The sequence below is a fragment of the Rhinopithecus roxellana genome, chromosome 3 (assembly GCF_007565055.1).
Source record: "Rhinopithecus roxellana isolate Shanxi Qingling chromosome 3, ASM756505v1, whole genome shotgun sequence".
NCBI classification, from domain to species: Eukaryota; Metazoa; Chordata; class Mammalia; order Primates; family Cercopithecidae; genus Rhinopithecus; species Rhinopithecus roxellana.
Window position 1 is genome coordinate 148,996,536 of NC_044551.1, and position 23,151 is coordinate 149,019,686.

Here is a 23,151-nt window from a genome sequence, read left to right on the forward strand (position 1 = left end):
TCTTGGGTGTCTTATAATCCATCTCTATATGGTAGAAGAAAAGTTAAGAGTCATTAGTCCTGTTCCTGGAAAAATCCATCCTGGAACGTGGGTGGAAAAAGGGCAAGCCTGAGCCACTGGGCTTGGGGTTCACGTGGTGGTGTTTTGAGGAACAGGTGGTGGTGAATGACACAAAAAGAAAGGTCATTGAAGACAAATTATGATGATACACAATGTTCTCTTTGTCTGCCTCTGCCTAGCCATTGGGGAACAACAACACTAAAATGCCTCCTGTGAAACACAGTCCTGTTGGGATAGGAAGAGGTCTCCTTTCTCCAGATGTCTCTCATTTATTCCAGTCTAGTATCTGAGAACAGCTCTGAGTATTGCTCCGGAACCAGTGTGAGGCTGGCTGAAGTCAGAGATCAAGGAATCGAAGGCTCAAGGTTAGAGATGTTTCAGGTAACTAAGCCCAACCCCTCAAGAGAGGAGGCAGAGCACAGGGAGAGGCAGTCCACACAGTGCTTAAGAGCAGGGCTCAAACCCGATTTCTGCCTGGGTGGAAGGCGTATGACTTTGAGCAAGCTACTTAATCTCTCTGCCTCAGTTTCTTCACGAGTAAACTGGGAATAGCAATATATGCCCATAATCTCTTTTCTACAACTCAGAATGCAAAAACCTAAAATTATTTCAAAATTTTTTGGTGGGAAGAGATGATCTGAACTCATTTGGCAACAAAACGTAACCCAATTCATGTAAAAGTATTCCATTTAATGCAAAAATTCACATGCCTCACTGTATAAATATTAATGTATTTGATTATGGAGAACAGTCCCGTGGGGGTGTTTTCTATCATAAGGTGTATGTGCCATATACCTTTCTAAAATCCAGAAAATTAAGAATTTTGGTCCTAACGTTTTCAGATAAAAGCTGTGGATCTGAAGTGCCTATTTCACAAGGTTGTCATGAGGGTTAAATAAATAATAAAGGAAAAGTGCTTAGAAGAGTACTTGGAAGAAAATAAGTGTTCTAGACACGTTTTCTATTATGGAGAATGCTCCCCCCATGAAGTATATTCCTGAGAGATGTTACCTGGCATTTATCTGACTCCTAGGAAGGAGAACTCACTTCTTTATGAGTCAGTCTAGTTCAACTATCGGATATTTCTGATCTAACCTTATAAAAAGCTGAAATTTGCCCACACTGGTCATAGGTATATTTCAACACAACTTTTACAGAGAGCTACTCTGCCTCCCCTGGGTCTTCTTTTCTACATGGTTAATTGTTCATCAGATATTGCTTAGACCTATCTGTTAGTTCCCCTCCCTCACCCCCGCCCCACTCCAGTTTGCCATTATATCCTTTCAAATGCAGTGCCCAAAATAAAACCCAGAGGTCTATATAGGTTCTGATCAGCATAGAGTGCAGTCCACATTTTTTCTATGCTCCAGACTATGAAAAACAACTGCATCTCTGTGTGAAAACAGAAGCTAGATGAGAGGAGATCTGGAAATGCAATCAAGGCCATCTAGGAGTTTCATTAGAAAAACATACTTTAAAGATTCAATTTCAAACCAATTTTTTTCTGGTTTCCCAGAACTGAGATGGAAAACAGTGAGCAGCCTAGACTGATGGAAATGTGAGAGTCAAACAGTGTAGAGGTAGGGTGGGTGACGTTATACCAATTCATTTACTGCGAAACACTACAGACAGTAATGACACAGCTAGTGTGAAGGTCATGGACCATATCCCACAGTCCAAGAAAAATGAATGATATTCCAACAGAAGGAGAAGAACAGAGCTAAATAAAACTCTTACAAGTAGCCGCGCCAATCCACAGCAAATTACTGTGAAACAGGAGGACACTGCTCCCTCCGGTGGGCACAGCTAGATCTTGCCTCATGTCTGGCCCCAGGCCTGATACCCTCTGGTTAAAGGGAACCTGAGCAAATAAACCCACCAGAGGGGAAGTCATCCGTTTCCAAGGTAGAAATGTGATCACTCATTCAAGACGTGATGGGAATGATGAGAAAAAACGTTCTTCTCTTACAGTGATCATCCTGGCTACCTGCAAAGTATGCTTAGAATTCTAGATTCCTTTGGAGTCTTGGTAAAGATCTCCCAAGGGCTAGCTGATGGGTAGATGGGGATTTATTATTTTATTCTTCCTACTTTGTGGATGTTTAAAATTTTTCATAATAAAATTTTTTGAAAAAATCCTCAGGTAGCTATAACTTTTTAAAACAAGTAGAGACCCTCATATGATGACAGTCTAATAATTGCATCTGTCCTCCTTTTCCCCACATTGAAGTTTTTTTTTTTTTTAAATTAGATGGTACTTTCATTACTAAACTGGTTGGGAAAATGTTGGTAATTTTTTATGTGGACACAGTAGATCATATAAAAGACGACAGACCTAATAACTGAACAGAGAAATAAACTATCCAGAAAGAATTTGAACACTGAAAACTATGTTCAAAGCTCGGTTGGTGAATGCAATTGTCATCAGGCTAATATCTGGGTAAAGTGAAGGATGTTGATAAGTTTGAGAATCTTAAACCTGGTTTCTTGTTTAGTCTCCTGAGAAATGGACTGTGATCATGGTCCTCAGACTCAAACCAAACCCCGTACAACCACACAGACAAAAGAGTAGCCAGGACATTGATTAGGCTAATAGACTTTGACCTTGTTCTGGTCCAAGGCATCTATGAATTGACTTCCAATTTATTTATTAATACTTGGGTTAAAGTAAATGCTCCAGAATGAGCTGATGATGTTTTGTGTGCTGACACTTGGCTCCAGGCAAGGCCTCCAGGGGACCAGAACTCTTGAGCACCATTTCCCATCCTTTTGGACCAGCCACCTACCCCAGTCACTAGTGTAGGCAAGCAGTTCCACACAGGCGTAACCTGACCTTGCCTCAGTCCAAACACTGGACCTGTAGCTTTTGCTCCAAGGCTTGTCTGACACCAAAGTCTGTGATGCCTGTGGAAAGCTGCTTGGCAGTAATGCATGCACAACCCATAAAGGTGGGCAATTACTACTTTTGAGGCTCCCTTTGGATGGGATGTTGTAGGTGAACAGGATTAAGAATCCCCATGTCCCCATCAGCCAGCCCTTGGGAGATCTTTACCAAGACTTCAAAGGAATCTAGAATTCTAAGCATACTTTGCAGGTAGCCAGATGGTCACTGCAAGAGAAGAGCATTTTTCTCATCATTTTCGTGACAGCTTGAGTGGTAAGTGCAGATCCAGTGGCAACACAATTAAGGCTGTCACCTGTGGTGGATTGGGATAAGGTACAGGTGGAAGGGACAGGCTCTGGGTCAAGTGGTAGCTATGGTACTTGAACAATATGGAGGCAATGATAATTGTAAAGGAATGTGGAGTTCATTGGCTTTTGTTAACTGCTTTGAAAGTCTCAAAATAAGAAAATGACAGAGTCATGTTAGCCAACTATCAACTCAATCCCACAGTGAATAGAGCAATGGTTAAAAGAATTTGATCTCCTGCAGGCACAGGGAATGCTGTCTTGAAGATTAAGACAACAGGCAACAGAGTCATAGAGGAGACAGAATGACAAGCCTTCACAGGTTTCCTATTTTAAAGTTAGAACCCTGATAGGAAAAGCTTAAGATCTTAAGAGCTGGGATAGGACAGACAAGTCTGAGAATATTGAGTCACTAGATTAATTTTCATCCTCTAGGAGAGCAAAGTCAGCCTTCTCCTTGCTGGGGACATCAGCCTCATCATTCCTGGAGATCCTGAAAATACCTCATCTGAATCTTGCTGTGCAAAGTGATGTCTGTCTTCCTCAAGGTCTCCTTCCATCTCCAATTCACTGACTCCATGATAACTGGAGTCAGGTTTTGGCCCAAGCAGGTGGGGAAATGTATCCCTGCTGCAGTAGGAAATAGTTTACTAAAGAAACTGAAGGACCTGGTATATTAGACTGTTCTCACACTGCTATAAAGAAATACCTAAGACTGGGTAATTTATAATGGAAAAAGGTTTAACTCACAGTTCTGCATAGCTGGAGGGGCCTCAGGAAACTTACAATCGTGGTGGAAGGCAAAGAGGAAGCAAATCCTTCTTCACAGGGTGGCAGGAGCGAGAAGTGTAAGCAGGGGAAATGCTGGATGCTTATAAAATCATCAGATCTCATGAGAACCCACTCATCACGAGAACAGCATGGGGGAAACCTCCCCCATGATCCAATCACCTCCCTCCCTCAACACGTGGGGATTACAGGCCCCACCCTCAGCACATGGGGATTACAATTCGAGATGAGATTTGGGTGGGGACACAGAGCCAAACCATTTACCTGGGTAATGTATACAGGCAGGAACCTGGATAAGCTTGTGAAAGTGGATCTTGAGGATGTTGGACTCCGGTGGGTGAGTGGAATAGAAAGCTGGATAACAGTGAATTTATTGACCTGGGAGCACCCTTCCTTGATTTAAACTCAGTGTTCTGGCAAGGATATCTGTAGCAACACACTGCAAGAGTGATTTCTTGAGGCTTGGACAAAATAGTGGCCTATAATAAATAAAGTCCAGAGGCTGGAACTTGCCTGGACTGGAGCTTGCCATAGCACTAAGGAAGGAGTCAGAAAGCTCAGGGATGTGAAAATATTAAAGATACTTATTTTTTCTTTTGATTATGTAGTTATGACAGATTTCAGAAAGTTTTCATCAGGAATTCACAGAGGCAAAATGTAATTAAATTTCTACAAGCATTTATGTTTTTAAAAGTTTGTAGGGCCAGGTGCTGTGGCTCACACCTGTAATCCCAACATTTTTGGAGGCCAAGGCGGGTAGGATTGCTCGAGCTCAGGAATTCAATACCACCTAGGTAACATGGAGAGTCCCTGTCAACAAATTTTAAAAGAGCCAGGCATGGTGGCACACACCTGTGGTCCTAGCTACTCGGGAGGCTGAGGTGGGAGAATCACCTGAGCCCAGGAGATTAAGGTTGCAGTGAGCTGTGATTATGCCACTGCACTCCGGCCTGGGTGACAGAGCGGGACACTGTTGCAAAAAATATAAACTTGGTAGGAAACACACATAGATGCCACTTTACAAAACTGAATTCCATCAAGCTCTTCAATTTTTGTCATCCTCCTCAAATGACGTAAATTGGCAAATAAGGCACAATTTATTCTTGAACAGTAATAACTAAGGTTTTCTGTTTTTGCTTCTGTTTTTTTTGAGAAGGAGTCTCTCTCTGTCTCCCAAGCTCAAGTGTAGTGGCACAATCTCAGTTCCCTGCAGCCTCCGCCTCCCAGGTTCAAGCTATTCTCCTGCCTCAGCCTCCCAAGTAGCTGGGACTAAAGGCGTGTGCCACCATGTCCGGTTAATTTTTTGTAGTTTTAGTAGAGATGGGGTTTTACCATGTTAGCTAGAATGGTCTCGATCTCCTGACTGCATGATCCGCCCACCTCAGCCTCCCAAAGTGCTAGGATTACAGGCATGAGCCACTGAGCCTGGCAGTAACTAACTTTTAAGAGATTTAATTTTATTGTGGTAAAATATACAGAACATACAATCTGCCATTTTAAGTGTACAGTTGAGTGGCACTAAGTGTATTCTGTCATGTAACCATTCCCACCATCCATCTCCAGAACTTTTTTATCACCCTAAACTGAAACTCTGTTCGCATTAAACAATAACTTCCCAATCTACTATTCCCCCAGACCCTGGCAACCTCTATTTTACTTTCTGTTTCCATGAATTTGTGTGTTTTAAGTACTTCATATGAATGGAATCATACAATATTTTTCCTTTTGTGCTTAGTTTAGTTAGCATAATGTTTTCAAAGTTCATCCTTGAAATGATGATATAGGAGATATCCAAATATCTTTCCTTTAAAAAGATGAATAATATTCCATTGTATGTATATACATCCACTTGTCTGTTTTGACATTTGAATTGTTTATGCCTTTTGGCTTTTGCAAATTAACACTTCCATGGACATTGGTGTACAAGTATCTATTTGAGTCTCTGCTTTTAATTATTTAATTCTTTGGGGCATATACTTAGGAGTGGAATTGCTAAATCATATGGTAATTCTCTGTTTAACTTTTTGAAGAACCACCAAACTGCTTTCCATTGCAGCTGCACAATTTTATATACCCACCAGCAATGCACAGGAGTTCCAATTTCTCTACATTCTTTCCAGCAACTGTTATTTTTCCTTTTTAAAAAAAACAGTGGTGCCTGGTAGCTCACCCTTGTAATCCCAGCACTTTGGGAGGCCAAGGCAGGAGAATCATTTGAGGCCAGGAGTTTGAGACAACCTGGACAACATAGAAAGAGTGTGTCTCTACAAAAACATTAAAATAAAAGAATTTAGCTGGCATGGTGGTGCATGCCTGTAGTCCCAGCTACTCCAGAGGCTGAGGCGGAAGAATCACTGAAGCCAGCCCAGGAGCTTGAGGCTGCAGTGAGCTCTGAGTGCCACTGCATTCCAACCTGGGTGACAGAGCAAGACCCCTGACAGAGCAAGACCTGGGTGACAGAGCAAGACCCTGTCTTAATCTTCAAGACAGTGAGCTGTGAGTGCCACTGCATTCCAGGCTGGGTGACAGAGCAAGACCCTGTGTCTTTTTGCTCAAAAGCAAAACAAAACAACACAAAAATCCTAACAGGTGTGAAGAATTTAGAAATTTCTTTTACTATTAATTCTTTAAACATTTTTATCCCTTCTCTTTTTCCTTTCCTTCTTTTTTTTTTTTTTTTTTTTTTGAGACGGAGTCTCACTCTGTCGCCGGGGCTGGAGTGCAGTGGCCGGATCTCAGCTCACTGCAAGCTCCGCCTCCCGGGTTCACGCCATTCTCCTGCCTCAGCCTCCCGAGTAGCTGGGACTACAGGCGCCCGCCACCTCGCCCGGCTAGTTTTTTGTATTTTTTAGTAGAGACGGGGTTTCACCGTGTTAGCCAGGATGGTCTCGATCTCCTGACCTTGTGATCCGCCCGTCTCGGCCTCCCAAAGTGCTGGGATTACAGGCTTGAGCCACCGCGCCCGGCCTCCTTTCCTTCTTTTACTTCAAATGCACATATAATATTGTTCCCCAGCTCACTGATGTGCTGTTTATCCATCTTTTCTCTGTGTTTCGCTTTGGGCAGTTTCTTTTCCTGTGTCATTATGTTCACTGTTCTTTTCTTCTACAGTGTCTCATCTGCTATTATATCTATCCAGTGAATTTTCAATTTTAGAGGTCGTATTTTTATCGCTAAAAGCTTGAGTTTAGTCCCTTATAAATCTTTTATTTCTTATAACTTTCACGTTCTTTCATCTCTTTATGTAAGAAACATATTTCTTTCTTTCTTTTTTTTTTTTTTTTTTAAGACAGTGTCTCACTCTGTTGCCCAGGCTGGAGTGAGTGGCACAATCTCAGCTCACTACAGCCTCAACCTCCTGAGCTCAGGTGATCCTCCCATCTCAGCCTCCCAAGTAGCTGGGATACAGGTGTGTACCACCACACCTGAATAATTTTTAGTATTTTGTGTAGTGATGGATTTTCACGTTGCCCAGGATGGTCTCGAGCTCCTGGGCTCAAGCAATCCACCCACCTCAGCCTCCCAAAGCGCTGGGATTACAGGTGTGAACCACCAGGCCTAGCCAACATATTTCCAATAGCTATATTAACCTTCTTGTCTGATAGTCCCATAGTCTCTGTTGTTTCTGGGTCTGAGTCTTGTGACCAATTTTTCTCTTGACTATTCTTCATATTTTCTTTTTCTTCATATGTCTCTTAATTTCAGATTGGATTCTAGATATTGTGAAGTTTACATTGTTGGGTGCTGAAATTTTATATTTCTTAGAAGAGTGTTGAATCTTTTCTGTTGGGCTTTTACTTGAAGATTAATTTGATCATTTTGAGGTATGTTCTAGGATCCTTTAGTGTTTTCTAGAGTAGCATTTATTTGAGAAATAATTTAGCCCCACTTCAAACTGTTGCCTTTCCAGGATTTTTACTGAATGTTATGTGTATTCACCAAGGTCTCTTTACTCTGACTAGAGGGAACTCAAATGATTCCCAGCTCTGTGTGAACCCTGGTTATTGGTTATTTGTCTTACAGCTTACACAGAACTATTCTTTCCTTGAAAGTTGTTCTTGTCCAGCGCTATGGGATTTCATCCTATTCCTGACCAGTTTGGTGTTCAGGCAAAGAGTCAAGAGTCTCACTGTTGCCCAGGCTGGAGTGCAGTGGCACCATCATGACTCACTGCAACCTCTGCCTCCCCAGGCTCAGGTGATCCTCCCCGTCAACCTCCCAAGTAGCTGGGACCACAGGTGTGCACCCCCACACCCAGCTAATTTTTTGTATTTTTTGTAGAGACAGGATGTCGCCACGTTACTCAGGCTGGTCTCAAATTCCTGGGCTCAAGCAATCCATCCACCTCAGCCTCCCAAAGTGCTGGGATTACAGGTGTGAGCCACTGCACCCAGCCAGAGATTTCTTGAGAGCTCTCCTCTCAAGCAATGCTATGGTTTGCATGCTTGTCCCCTCTGAAACTCATGTTGAAACTTAATCCCCACTGTAACAATATTAAGAGTGTGGGAAATTCAACTATAGTATTTTGAGAAGCAGCATCTTTGGAGGTCATTCGAAAGAGATAAGGTCATGAGTGTGGGACGTGAGTGGCTTCATAGAGGAGAAAGAAACCTAAGCTAGCATGCTTAGCTCCCTCTCTATGCCCTATACCACCTTGGGACTCTGCAGAGAGTCCCTACCAATAGGAAGGCCCTCACCAAATGCACCCTCTCAACGTTGGACTTTCAGCCTTCAGAACTGTGAGAAATAGATTTCTCTTCATTATAAACTACATAGTCTCAGGTACTTGGCTATAACAACAGAAAATGGACTTAGACGGGTTCTCTGCCTTATAAATCATAGCTACCTTGGTCTTCTTGAACTATAATCTCTGTTTAATTCAGTGGAAATGACCACACTCTGTACAATTTCATCTCCCTGAATCAAAATCTTGGAGCTACCTACAGGAAGAAAGCCTACATGAGGGTGTATTTTGCCCCCTTTGTTTTCCTTCTTATGGGGATCATAATCTCATTGGACTCTTATCCAATGCCTTAAAATAATTTTTTCCTACATTTTGTTTAGTTTTCTAGTTGCTTACTTTCAAAATGTAACCACAGGCTGGCTTACTCCTTCATGGCTGAAAGCAGAAGTTCTTGAAAAGGATTTTCAGTGCCAGCTCAGGTTCAGGTAGAACGACCTGTCGGTAATTACACTGTCCTCCAGAATACTGTACATATGTGCTAAAACAATAGCTGATACATGGTGCTATGTACCCAATGTTTAGCAACATTGGTCCAGGAAACATGAGGTAGAAGTAGGATTGCCCCCCTCACCATCACCTTTCATGATCCACTTAAAAATGTTGTGCAATTCCCATCAAATGAGCTTAGGTTCTGCTGAATTAATTGTCCCACTTTCAGGTAGGTGAATGTGTGCACTAAGAAATGATAGCGCTTCCATTCACTTTATTTTATTTTATTTTTATTATACTTTAAGTTCTAGGGTACATGTGCATAACGTGCAGGTTCGTTACATATGTATATTTGTGCCATGTTGGTGTGCTGCACCCATCAACTCGTCAGCACCCATCAATTCATCATTTATATCATGTATAACTCCCCAATGCAATCCCTCCCTCCTCCCCCCTCCCCATGATAGGCCCCAGTGTGTGATGTTCCCCTTCCCGAGTCCAAGTGATCTCATTGTTCAGTTCCCACCTATGAGTGAGAACATGCGGTGTTTGGTTTTCTCTTCTTGTGATAGTTTGCTAAGAATGATGGTTTCCAGCTGCATCCATGTCCCTACAAAGGACGCAAACTCATCCTTTTTTATGGCTGCATAGTATTCCATGGTGTATATGTGCCACATTTTCTTTTTTTTTTTTTCTTTCTTTTTTTTTATTATACTTTAAGTTCTAGGGTACATGTGCATAACGTGCAGGTTTGTTACATATGTATACTTATGCCATGTTGGTGTGCTGCACCCATCAACTCGTCAGCACCCATCAATTCATCATTTATATCATGTATAACTCCCCAATGCAATCCCTCCCTCCTCCCCCCTCCCCCCTCCCCATGATAGGCCCCAGTGTGTGATGTTCCCTTTCCCGAGTCCAAGTGATCTCATTGTTCAGTTCCCACCTATGAGTGAGAACATGCGGTGTTTGGTTTTCTCTTCTTGTGATAGTTTGCTAAGAATGATGGTTTCCAGCTGCATCCATGTCCCTACAAAGGACGCAAACTCATCCTTTTTTATGGCTGCATAGTATTCCATGGTGTATATGTGCCACATTTTCTTAATCCAGTCTGTCACAGATGGACATTTGGGTTGATTCCAAGTCTTTGCTATTGTGAATAGTGCCGCAATAAACATACGTGTGCATGTGTCTTTGTAGTAGAATAATTTATAATCCTTTGGGTATATACCCAGTAGTGGGATGGCTGGGTCATATGGTACATCTAGTTCTAGATCCTTGAGGAATTGCCATACTGTTTTCCATAATGGTTGAACTAGTTTACAATCCCACCAACAGTGTAAAAGTGTTCCTATTTCTCCACATCCTCTCCAACACCTGTTGTTTCCTGATTTTTTAATGATTGCCGTTCTAACTGGTGTGAGATGGTATCTCACTGTGGTTTTGATTTGCATTTCTCTGATGGCGAGTGCTGATGAGCATTTTTTCATGTGTCTGTTGGCTGTATGAATGTCTTCTTTTGAGAAATGTCTGTTCATATCCTTTGCCCACTTTTTGATGGGGTTGTTTGTTTTTTTCTTGTATATTTGTTTGAGTTCTTTGTAGATTCTGGATATTAGCCCTTTGTCAGATGAGTAGATTGCAAAAATTTTCTCCCATTCTGTAGGTTGCCTGTTCACTCTGATGGTAGTTTCTTTTGCTGTGCAGAAGCTCTTTAGTTTAATTAGATCCCATTTGTCAATTTTGGCTTTTGCTGCCGTTGCTTTTGGTGTTTTAGACATGAAGTCCTTGCCCATGCCTATGTCCTGAATGGTACTACCTAGATTTTCTTCTAGGCTTTTTATGGTATTAGGTCTAACATTTAAGTTTCTAATCCATCTTGAATTAATCTTCGTATAAGGGGTAAGGAAAGGATCCAGTTTCAGCTTTCTACTTATGGCTAGCCAATTTTCCCAGCACCATTTATTAAATAGGGAATCCTTTCCCCATTTCTTGTTTCTCTCAGGTTTGTCAAAGATCAGATGGCTGTAGATGTGTGGTATTATTTCTGAGGACTCTGTTCTGTTCCATTGGTCTATAGCTCTGTTTTGGTACCAATACCATGCTGTTTTGGTTACTGTAGCCCTGTAGTATAGTTTGAAGTCAGGTAGCGTGACGCCTCCAGCTTTGTCCTTTTGACTTAGGATTGTCTTGGCAATGCGGGCTCTTTTTTGGTTCCATATGAACTTTAAAGCAGTTTTTTCCAATTCTGTGAAGAAATTCATTGGTAGCTTGATGGGGATGGCATTGAATCTATAAATAACCTTGGGCAGTATGGCCATTTTCACGATATTGATTCTTCCTATCCATGAGCATGGTATGTTCTTCCATTTGTTTGTGTCCTCTTTGATTTCACTGAGCAGTGGTTTGTAGTTCTCCTTGAAGAGGTCCTTGATATCCCTTGTAAGTCGGATTCCTAGGTATTTTATTCTCTTTGAAGCAATTGTGAATGGAAGTTCATTCCTGATTTGGCTCTCTGCTTGTCTGTTACTGGTGTATAAGAATGCTTGTGATTTTTGCACATTAATTTTGTATCCTGAGACTTTGCTGAAGTTGCTTATCAGCTTAAGGAGATTTTGGGCTGAGACAATGGGGTTTTCTAAATATACAATCATGTCATCTGCAAACAGGGACAATTTGACTTCTTCTTTTCCTAACTGAATACCCTTGATTTCTTTCTCTTGCCTGATTGCCCTAGCCAGAACTTCCAACACTATGTTGAATAGGAGTGGTGAGAGAGGGCATCCCTGTCTTGTACCAGTTTTCAAAGGGAATTTTTCCAGTTTTTGCCCATTCAGTATGATATTAGCTGTGGGTTTCTCATAAATAGCTCTTATTATTTTGAGGTACGTTCCATCAATACCGAATTTATTGAGCGTTTTTAGCATGAAGGGCTGTTGAATTTTGTCAAAAGCCTTTTCTGCATCTATTGAGATAATCATGTGGTTCTTGACTTTGGTTCTGTTTATATGCTGGATTATGTTTATTGATTTGCGAATGTTGAACCAGCCTTGCATCCCAGGGATGAAGCCCACTTGATCATGGTGGATAAGCTTTTTGATGTGCTGCTGAATCCGGTTTGCCAGTATTTTATTGAGGATTTTTGCATCGATGTTCATCAGGGATATTGGTCTAAAATTCTCTTTTTTTGTTGTGTCTCTGCCAGGCTTTGGTATCAGGATGATGTTGGCCTCATAAAATGAATTAGGGAGGATTCCCTCTTTTTCTATTGATTGGAATAGTTTCAGAAGGAATGGTACCAGCTCCTCCTTGTACCTCTGGTAGAATTCAGCTGTGAATCCATCTGGTCCTGGACTTTTTTGGTGGGTAGGCTATTAATTGTTGCCTCAATTTCAGAGCCTGCTATTGGTCTATTCAGGGATTCAACTTCTTCCTGGTTTAGTCTTGGGAGAGTGTAAGTGTCCAGGAAATTATCCATTTCTTCTAGATTTTCTAGTTGATTTGCGTAGACATGTTTATAGTATTCTCTGATGGTAGTCTGTATTTCTGTGGGGTCAGTGGTGATATCCCCTTTATCATTTTTTATTGCATCTCTTTGATTCCTCTCTCTTTTCTTCTTTATTAGTGTTGGTAGCAGTCTGTCAATTTTGTTGATCTTTTCAAAAAACCAACTCCTGGATTCATTGATTTTTTGGAGGGTTTTTTGTGTCTCTATCTCCTTCAGTTCTGCTCTCATCTTAGTTATTTCCTGCCTTCTGCTAGCTTTTGAATGTGTTTGCTCTTACTTCTCTAGTTCTTTAAATTGTGATGTTAGAGTGTCAATTTTAGATCTTTCCTGCTTTCTCTTGTGAGCATTTAGTGCTATAAATTTCCCTCTACACACTGCTTTAAACGTGTCCCAGAGATTCTGGTATGTTGTATCTTTGTTCTCACTGGTTTCAAAGAACATCTTTATTTCTGCTCTCATTTCGTTATATACCCAGTAGTCATTCAGGAGCAGGTTGTTCGGTTTCCATGTAGTTGAGCGGTTTTGATTGAGTTTCTTAGTCCTGAGTTCTAGTTTGATTGCACTGTGGTCTGAGAGACAGTTTGTTATAATTTCTGTTCTTTTACATTTGCTGAGGAGTGCTTTACTCCCAATTATGTGGTCAATTTTGGAATAAGTGCGATGTGGTGCTGAGAAGAATGTATATTCTGTTGATTTGGGGTGGAGAGTTCTATAGATGTCTATTAGGTCCGCTTGGTGCAGAGATGAGTTCAATTCCTGGATATCCCTGTTAACTTTCTGTCTCGTTGATCTGTCTAATGTTGACAGTGGAGTGTTGAAGTCTCCCATTATTATTGTATGGGAGTCTAAGTCTCTTTGTAAGTCTCTAAGGACTTGCTTTATGAATCTGGGTGCTCCTGTATTGGGTGCATATATATTTAGGAGAGTTAGCTCTTCCTGTTGAATCGATCCCTTTACCATTATGTAATGGCCTTCTTTGTCTCTTTTGATCTTTGATGGTTTAAAGTCTGTTTTATCAGAGACTAGGATTGCAATCCCTGCTTTTTTTTGTTCTCCATTTGCTTGGTAGATCTTCCTCCATCCCTTTATTTTGAGCCTATGTATGTCTCTGCATGTGAGATGGGTCTCCTGAATACAGCAGACTGATGGGTCTTGACTCTTTATCCAGTTTGCCAGTCTGTGTCTTTTTATTGGAGCATTTAGTCCATTTACATTTAAGGTTAATATTGTTATGTGTGAACTTGATCCTGCCATTATGATATTAACTGGTTATTTTGCTCGTTAGTTGATGCAGTTTCTTCCTAGCCTCGATGGTCTTTGCATTTTGGCATGTTTTTGTAATGGCTGGTACTGGTTGTTCCTTTCCATGTTTAGGGCTTCCTTCAGGGTCTCTTGTAAGGCAGGCCTGGTGGTGACAAAATCTCTAAGCATTTGCTTATCTGTAAAGGATTTTATTTCTCCTTCACTGATGAAACTTAGTTTGGCTGGATATGAAATTCTGGGTTTAAAATTCTTTTCTTTAAGAACGTTGAATATTGGCCCCCACTCTCTTCTGGCTTGTAGAGTTTCTGCCGAGAGATCTGCTGTTAGTCTGATGGGCTTCCCTTTGTGGGTAACCCGACCTTTCTCTCTGGCTGCCCTTAAGATTTTTTCCTTCATTTCAACTTTGGTGAATCTGGCAATTATGTGTCTTGGAGTTGCTCTTCTCGAGGAGTATCTTTGTGAGGTTCTCTGTATTTCCTGAATTTGAATGTTGGCCTGCCCTACTAGGTTGGGGAAGTTCTCCTGGATGATATCCTGAAGAGTGTTTTCCAACTTGGATCCATTTTCCCCCTCACTTTCAGGCACCCCAATCAGACGTAGATTTGGTCTTTTTACATAATCCCATACTTCTTGCAGGCTTTGTTCATTTCTTTTTCTTCTTTTTTCTTTTGGTTTCTCTTCTCGCTTCATTTCATTCATTTGATCCTCAATCGCTGATACTCTTTCTTCCAGTTGATCGAGTCGGTTACTGAAGCTTGTGCATTTGTCACGTATTTCTCATGTCATGGTTTTCATCTCTGTCATTTTGTTTATGACCTTCTCTGCATTAATTAATCTAGCTGTCAATTCTTCCACTCTTTTTTCAAGATTTTTAGTTTCTTTGTGCTGGGTACGTAATTCCTCCTTTAGCTCTGAGAAGTTTGATGGACTGAAGCCTTCTTCTCTCATCTCGTCAAAGTCATTCTCTGACCAGCTTCGATCCGTTGCTGGCGATGGGCTGCGCTCCTTTGCAGGGGGAGATGCGCTCTTATTTTTTGAATTTCCAGCTTTTCTGCCCTGCTTTTTCCCCATCTTTGTGGTTTTATCTGTCTCTGGTCTTTGATGATGGTGACGTACTGATGGGGTTTTGGTATAGGTGTCCTTCCTGTTTGATAGTTTTCCTTCTGACAGTCAGGACCCTTAGCTATAGGTCTGTTGGAGATTGCTTGAGGTCCACTCCAGACCCTGTTTGTCTGGGTATCAGCAGCAGAGGTTGCAGAAGATAGAATATTGCTGAACAGCGAGTGTACCTGTCTGATTCTTCCTTTGGAAGCTTCCTCTCAGGGGTGTACTCCACCCTGTGAGGTGTGGGGTGTCAGACTGCCCCTAGTGGGGGATGTCTCCCAGTTAGGCTACTCAGGGGTCAGTGACCCACTTGAGCAGGCAGTCTGTCCGTTCTCAGTTCTCAACCTCCATGTTGGGAGAGCCACTGCTCCCTTCAAAGCTGTCAGACAGAGTCGTTCGTGTCTGCTCAGGCCTCTGCTGCTTCCCCTGTTGTTTTTTTAGCTGAGCCCTGCCCCCAGAGGTGGAGTCTATAGAGACAGGCAGGTTTCCTTGAGCTGCTGTGAGCTCCACCCAGTTCGAGCTTCCCAGCGGCTTTGTTTACCTACTTAAGCCTCAGCAATGGTGGGCGCCCCTCCCCCAGCCTCGCTGCTGCCTTGCGGTTAGATCGCCGCAGACTGCTGTGTTAACAATGAGGGAGGCTCCGTGGGCGTGGGACCCTCCCGGCCAGGTGAGGGATATATTCTTCTGGTGTGCCCGTTTGCTTAAAGCACGGTATTGGGGTGGGAGTTACCCAATTTTCCAGGTGTTGTGTGTCTCAGTTCCCCTGGCTAGGAAAAGGGATTCCCCAGGTGAGGTGATGCCTCGCCCTGCTTCAGCTCTCACTGGTCAGGCTGCAGCAGCTGACAAGCACCAATTGTCCGGCACTCCCTAGTGAGATGACCCCAGTACCTCAGTTGAAAATGCAGAAATCACCCGTCTTCTGTGTCGTTCGCGCTGGGAGTTGGAGACTGGAGCTGTTTCTATTCGGCCATCTTCTTCAATCCCCCATTCACTTTAAAGTGTGATTATCGCTTTTGAATTTGGGGTTCCTCATGGCAGTAGACCAGCAAGAAAAAAGAAGTGTTCCTATGCTGAAAAGAGTAATCGACTCTGATTACCATGAGGAGCTAAGGCTGTTGTTACATTATACGTGCAGGAAGGACTGTGTCTGGGACATAGAGGATTCACAGGGACATCTATTGATGATTCCATGACTGGTGATGGCAGATGGGCAGTCGCAGTGATCATGACTTTACAAGGTCAACTAAAGACTCAGACCCCTCAGAGATAAAGTTTTGAATCAGACATCAGGAAAGCAACCTACATCAGCCAAATAATTGGCTGAGGTTAAGGGAAATCTAGAGCAAATGATGGAAAATGGAGATGACAAGTACTATTTATGGACTTGGAATCTGTTGCATCAGCAGGGAATATAAGTTGTTCTATTAACCTTCTTGTATTTAGTCTTTGTAGGATTTAGAGCTAGCCACAATCTAGAAGACTCTGGGCAGATTGGAGTTAATGCAGAGCACAAAAGTCCTAAGAAGGGCAAAGGTGAAACGTAATGGAAATCTGTTGTGGTTTCAAAACATGTTCTTAACTTCTTTGATGTTCCTTCCTTCAAAAACTGAAGCCTAGGCTGGAAGCGGTAGCTCACGCCTGTAATCCCAGCACTTTGGGAGGCTGAGGTGGGTGGATCACGAGGTCAGTAGTTCAAGACCAGTCTGGCCAATACGGTGAAACCCCGTCTCTACTAAAAATACAAAAATTAGCCAGGTGTGGTGGCTCACACCTGTAGTCCCAGCTACTCGGGGGGCTGAGGCAGAAGAACTGCTTGAACCCGGGAAGTGAAGGTTGCAGAGAGCCGAGATCACGTCACTGCACTCCAGCCTGGGCAACAAAGCAAGACTCTGTCTCAAAAAAAAAGCTGGGGGGAAGGGGGAAGCCTTATTCCCTTCTCCTGGAGTGTGGAATGTGCCCAGTGATTCACTTCTAAGTAATAAAAGGTGGTGGAAGTGACAGTGTGTGATTTCCAAGACTAGGTCATAAAAGACATTGTGACTCCCTCCCGCCAATAATCACTCACTCTGGGGGATGCCATGTGCCATGTTATAAGGACATTCAGCACCCCTATTGTGAGGCCCATGTGGCAGGGACACTGGAGCCTCCTGCCAAGGGCCATGTAGTGCACCACTTTGAAAGTGGATCTTTCAGCCCCAATCAAGTTTTCAGATAAATGCAGCCCTGGCTTAAAATATTGAATATAATGTCATGGCAGACCCTGAGCTAGAATCAGCCAGGTAAGTGACTCCTGAATTTCTGACCCACAGGAATTGTGGAGAACAGCTGTTTGTTTGTTGTAAGACACTGAGTTTGGAGGGTAATCTGACTCTTGATTCTGCATAGGCTTTGACCAGCTACACACAGGTGCAATCTGAAGCATCCCACGTCAGCCCATGCATGCTGTGTACCTCTAGCTCCCTACCATGGGAATTCTCTAAGGTGCAGGGCACCTGCAAGAGGGCTGTAAGCACTGACACAAGGAGAAAGAAGCCAACAGCTAAATGTTTTCCCTTCCACCACTCAGGTGTTAGGTTCTGAAGTGGATTTCAGAAAACTCCTCAAAGGTCCTGATAGGCTTGTACAGCAGTTGCTCAGTTGTAGCCAATGTGATCCTGTGTTTTTCTTTTACCTCACTTTTTATTATAAAAATGTTCAAGCATACAGAGAAGTTGAAAGAATTCTACAGTCAAAACCCATATATCCCTATCTAGATTGTACAACTAACATCTTATTCTATTTCTTTTGTCATATATATATCCATTTGTCTATTGTTCTATCCATTTGCTAATCTATTTTATTTTTAATGCATTTCAAAGTACTTTTCAGATAACAGTATAATTCACCCTTAACATTTCAGCATGCATCCCATTAACTAAACTTCAGTATTCATTTACGATGTTTTTCTTTTAAGGCAAAATTTATATTCAATAAAATGAACAATTGTAAGTGTACCATTCAGTAAGTTTTGAAAAGTACATTGACATGTGTAACCCAAACTCCTTTGAAGATGTATAAGAACATTCCCTCATGCCTGCTCTCTGTCAACTCCTACTTCTACGCCCACATCTGCACAGATCACTATTTTGATTTTTCATCATTGCAGATTAGTTCTGCCTATTCTAGAACTTTAAATAGGAAAATACCATATTCTTTTATGTAAGGCTTTTCTCACCCTGCATGCTTTAATATTTACCCATATTATTATATCAATACTGTATTCCTTTTTATGGCTGGGCAATACTCCGTTGCATGGACATACCATAGTTTGTTTATCCATTCTTCTGTCATGGGCTGTTTCCAGTTTTTGTTTGTTTGTTTGTTTTTGTTTTTTGTTGTTGTTGTTTTTGAAACAAGGTCTTACTCTATCACCAGGCTGGGTGATCATGGCTTACTGCAGCCTTGAACTCCTGGGCTCAAGTGATCCTCCCACCTCAGCCTCCTGAGTAGCTAGGACTACAGATGTGTGCCACCATGCTGGCTAATGTTTGTTTTTTGTTTTGTTTTGTTTTTTTTGTGAAGACAGGGTTTTGCTATAGTCCCCAGGCTGGTCTCGAACTACTGGCCTCAAGCAATCCTCTTACCTGAGGTTCTCAAAGTGCTAGGATAACAGGTGTGAGCCACCATGCCTGGCCTGTTTCCAGTTTCTGACTATAACATATAATGCTGCTGTGAACATTCTTAAACAAGTCTGTTTATATACACATATTTTCATTTCTCTTGGGCAAATATCTAGGAATGAAATTGCTGGGTCACAGAAGGTGTGTGTTTAGTTTTTTAAGAAAGTGCCAGACCTTTCCAAAGCAGTTGTACCAATTTACACCCCTACCAACAATTTATGAGAGCTCTGATTGTTCCACACCCTTACCAACATTTGTTACTGTAGTATTATTAATGTAGCCATTCTAATAGGCATCTAGTAGGTATCTCGTGGTGATTTTCATTTGAATTCTGATGACTAGTAACACTGAGGCCTTTCACATGCTTGCTGGTCACTCCTCTATTGACAGAGCATGCTTGCAATGGCTTTTCTGCCTCCCCTGCTTTACTCTCTCATTCCTCACTCCTGATCCCTAGTATCATTTTGCAAATAAACTACCTGTCTATGACTCTTTGTCTTGGCTTAACTTTAGGCATATACAGGCTAAGATACATAGAAGCAGCTGGGAGAGCAAAGAAGGTATAACTCCATCCCTAACCTCATCCCCACCCCTGTGAAAAGGGAAAAGAGGATGCTTCTCCATTCTGGTGAAATTTCACCCCTTATTGGTTAATAGGTGTGTTTCCACACAATGTCTGTGGAAGGGATCCCGAAAACTGTACCTCTGGCTGGGAATATTCTACATTGACCACATGCAGATACATTTCTATATCCTTTACCATAGAAAAGAATCTTATGTCATTTAAGACATTAAGTCATTGCAGTAAGAATCACTAAGATGGTCATTCACACCAAGTTCAAACATGAAGGGCACTGATCTGAGAAATAAGCAGAGAAATGGCTTGGAAAGAAAAATTACTCCTTCGTACCTCACAGGTTTCATACAAGACCTAGGCTGGCCTCCATGTGGTGGGCACCATCTCTCCCTCCTCACCCAGAGTACTCTGAAGCACCTCGTGACTCTCCAGCATCCAGGCCCAGGAGGACGAGGCTGAGAGAGAAGATCCCCTCCTTCTACTTTCTCCTTTGGTCTGTCCTGTCCTCATGTTCGGCACCAGGATCTGTGTTTTCCTGCAACAACGACAACAATAAAACTTAACATTTAGATGTTTCTAAACTTAGATACAGAACCAACACCTTAGGCCAGGCATGGTGGCTCATGCATGTAGTACCAGCAATTTGGGAGGCCGAGGCAGGAGAATCAGTTGAGATCAGGAGTTTGAGACCAGCCTGGCCAACACGGTGAAACCCCATCTCTACTAAAAATAAAATAAAGTTTTAAAAAATTAGCCAGGTGTGGTAGTGCACACCTGTAATCCCAGCTACTCAGGAGGCTGAAGCAGAAGAATTACTTGAACCTGGGAGGCGGAGTTTTCAGTGAGCCGAGACTGCACCACTGCACTCTAGCCAGGGCGACAGAGCAAAACTCTATCTCAAAAAACAACCACCACCACCAAAAAAAAAAAAAAAAAAAAGAACTACCACCTTAATAAGATGCATTGAATTCACATTCAATAATGTGAATACACAGGCATTCAATAACTGTTGGTTGAAAAAAAGTGAATGTATAAATGAATGGATGCACATTTCAATAGCAGCACAAGACAGTATGTGATTTATATGACTCCATTGCTTTTCCTGCCCCTCAGGTCACCTTTTCTTACTGCCTGCCTCTGGTTCTGCCCACTCCTTTTGGCTGCTGGCTTCTGAATGAACATCTTCCAGGGTTGGCTTCTGAATGAACATCTTCCAGATCATCATCAGCCTCACTGTCTGGTATATAGTAAACAAGGATCTCCGGAATTGTGGACCCAGGTTTCCTGCCAGCACACAAAAGACTCCTAACCGCATTCCTCCCCCTAAACACCTCTCCACTCCTTACCCCTGTCCCCCAGCATCCAGGAACCATATTATCAGGCAAGTGGTTGGGGTGACAGTGAGACCCTGTCCTCACGGTAAAGGTAAAGATGGTGTCCTTTCCAAGTACCAGGCATCGTCAGTCTCAATCAGCGAGTTCACATAAAACCTAGGTCCCTGTTTGTCTGCCTTCCTCATCCTGAACACGACAGAGTGCCAGGGGAAGTACACTTCCTCTTCTCTCGAATTGAAAAAAAAAAAAAAAAAATGCATATATATAACAGAAACATTCACGAAAGCAAGCCTTTCTGTTCAACGTGGCTCTTGTTACTATTTCCAGAGACAGAGCGCTTGTCCTGGAAAACAGACTACCAGAACGTTTTGCCCCCTCTGCTCTCATTCCAACCTCTACCCGCCCCTTAGCAAGGCCTAGAGGGTTCAAAGGCAAACAATCTAGATGAAAGGTGATTTCTATAATAGTTCAGAATCATGGAAGCACTAAAGGGAATGGGGTGGGTGCCTCAAGCAGGGAAAGCTGAACAAAAGGCCAGAGGCAGAAATGAGCCAGGTGGAAACCGGGCATAGAAGTAAAGCTGCACTGGCTGAGAGCCTGGGGGGAGAAGGCACTTACTCTGGCAGTGGTGGTGGAAGGAGAAATGCTTTTCTCAGGATTGCAATGGGGGAATGCAAGGGGGTTGGCGTGTCAGATATGTTACTTAGAGAAGGGTTCCATAAAGAAACACAAACAGCGCAACTTAGGGGGTTTTCTCATGTTTGCATGTGACCTTATTTATGTGGAAGATTAATACTGTGCTCTTTTTTTCACTAGTATTTGGTAAAATCCTATTACTTTCTTGGTTTCTGTTTCTGGAAAAATTGGGCTGTACAGGCTTACATTTGCTCTTAACTTGGAACTTTTAGGGAATATCAATTTTACTTTACTGTACAATATAGAGTCAGGTGAAAATTTCTAACAGTTTTAAGTTTATTGTCTCTATTAAAACTGTGTCCTTAGAAATATAATTTGAGAGGCTAGGCATGGTGGCTCACATCTGTAATCCCAGCACTTTGGGAGGTCAAGGTGGGCGGATCACTTGAGGTCAGGAGTTCAAGGCCAGCCTGGCGAAACTGTCTCTTTTGTATTTTTGTAAAAATACAAAAGTTAGCTGGGTGTGGTGGCACATGGTGGTAATCCCAGCTACTCGGGAGGCTGAGGCAGTAGAATCGTTTGAACCCGGGAGGTGGAGGTTGCAGTGAGCCGAGACTGTGTCACTGCACTCCAGCCTGGGTGAAAGAGTGAGACTCTGTCTCAAAAAAAAAAAAAAAAAAAAAAATATATATATATATATATATATATACACACACATAAAAATTGAAGAACTTGGTCTTCTCGGACTCTGAAGACTTTGGAAACTGCTGTCTTCCTGGAAACAGAACCTATGAAAATCTGTGGCTTTGATTGTCTTACTTGGCGATTTGCGCAGGGAACAAGTTAGTCATTGATGTGTCTCTTTTTCTAAATAGCAGAAGTTCTTGTAAGACTCTTCTATTGAATTAGAAGGGTATTATTGGCATATTTGTCTTCCTTTATATGCATGATAGTAAAATAGAAGCATGTCACTCTGCTAGGTTTCTTATTTTTCATTCTACCCATAAACCTTCTTGAATGAAATTGTTCACGTTAATGAGAGATTACGGAATCATTAAGTTCTCAGATGGATACAATAAGCATTATCCCAAAGCTAAGAGAAGAGGATACAATACTGTACCTCCAGCATCGAGAGGATGGTTGCTGTTGTCTTGTTTTGCTTTAAAATGTTAACAATGGCAATGGCCAACTTGTGGCTGTCACTTTTTCCCATGTTCCTTCTGCTGTGCCACCACCCCTTTACTCCCTCCATTTCTAACTCCACAAAGTAGATCATCTTCAGGTCCTTCAGGTTCTTTCTTTTACCTATTTGTGTATTTATTAAGCAAATGCTCAGAGAGTCCCCACCATAAGTGATGCACTTCTACTCCCCGACTTTCTCATCTCAAAACTACTATTAATTATTTTCCTCAAACTTCCTTCTTACCAGCTTCTTCAATTGTGTCAAGTCCTTCAAGGCCTGGATCATATGTCCCCTCTGCCTTATATTCCTTTCTATTCTCCATCAGGAAGATGACATGTTTCTTTATATTCCTAGTATACTTTGTAGGGACCTCTGTTCTAGAAAATAACACACATTTATTCATCCATTGCAGTGGATTCCACATGTATTTATTAAGGCATTCTCCTAGGTCCCAAGAAGATAAAAAGAATAAGAAGATAAAGTCCATTCCTCTCACTCCAGCTAAAGAAATGAGGGTAAACTAATATTCAAACAAATAATTGACACAGAATGATAATTGTCAAATAAAACACAAAGATATGTTTTCACATGTTTTTCACCCTCTTTCTCTTTATCACTACTTTGGAAGTTTTGTGAAAGCAGACATGGGGTATCTTTACATCCCTGCATCTGG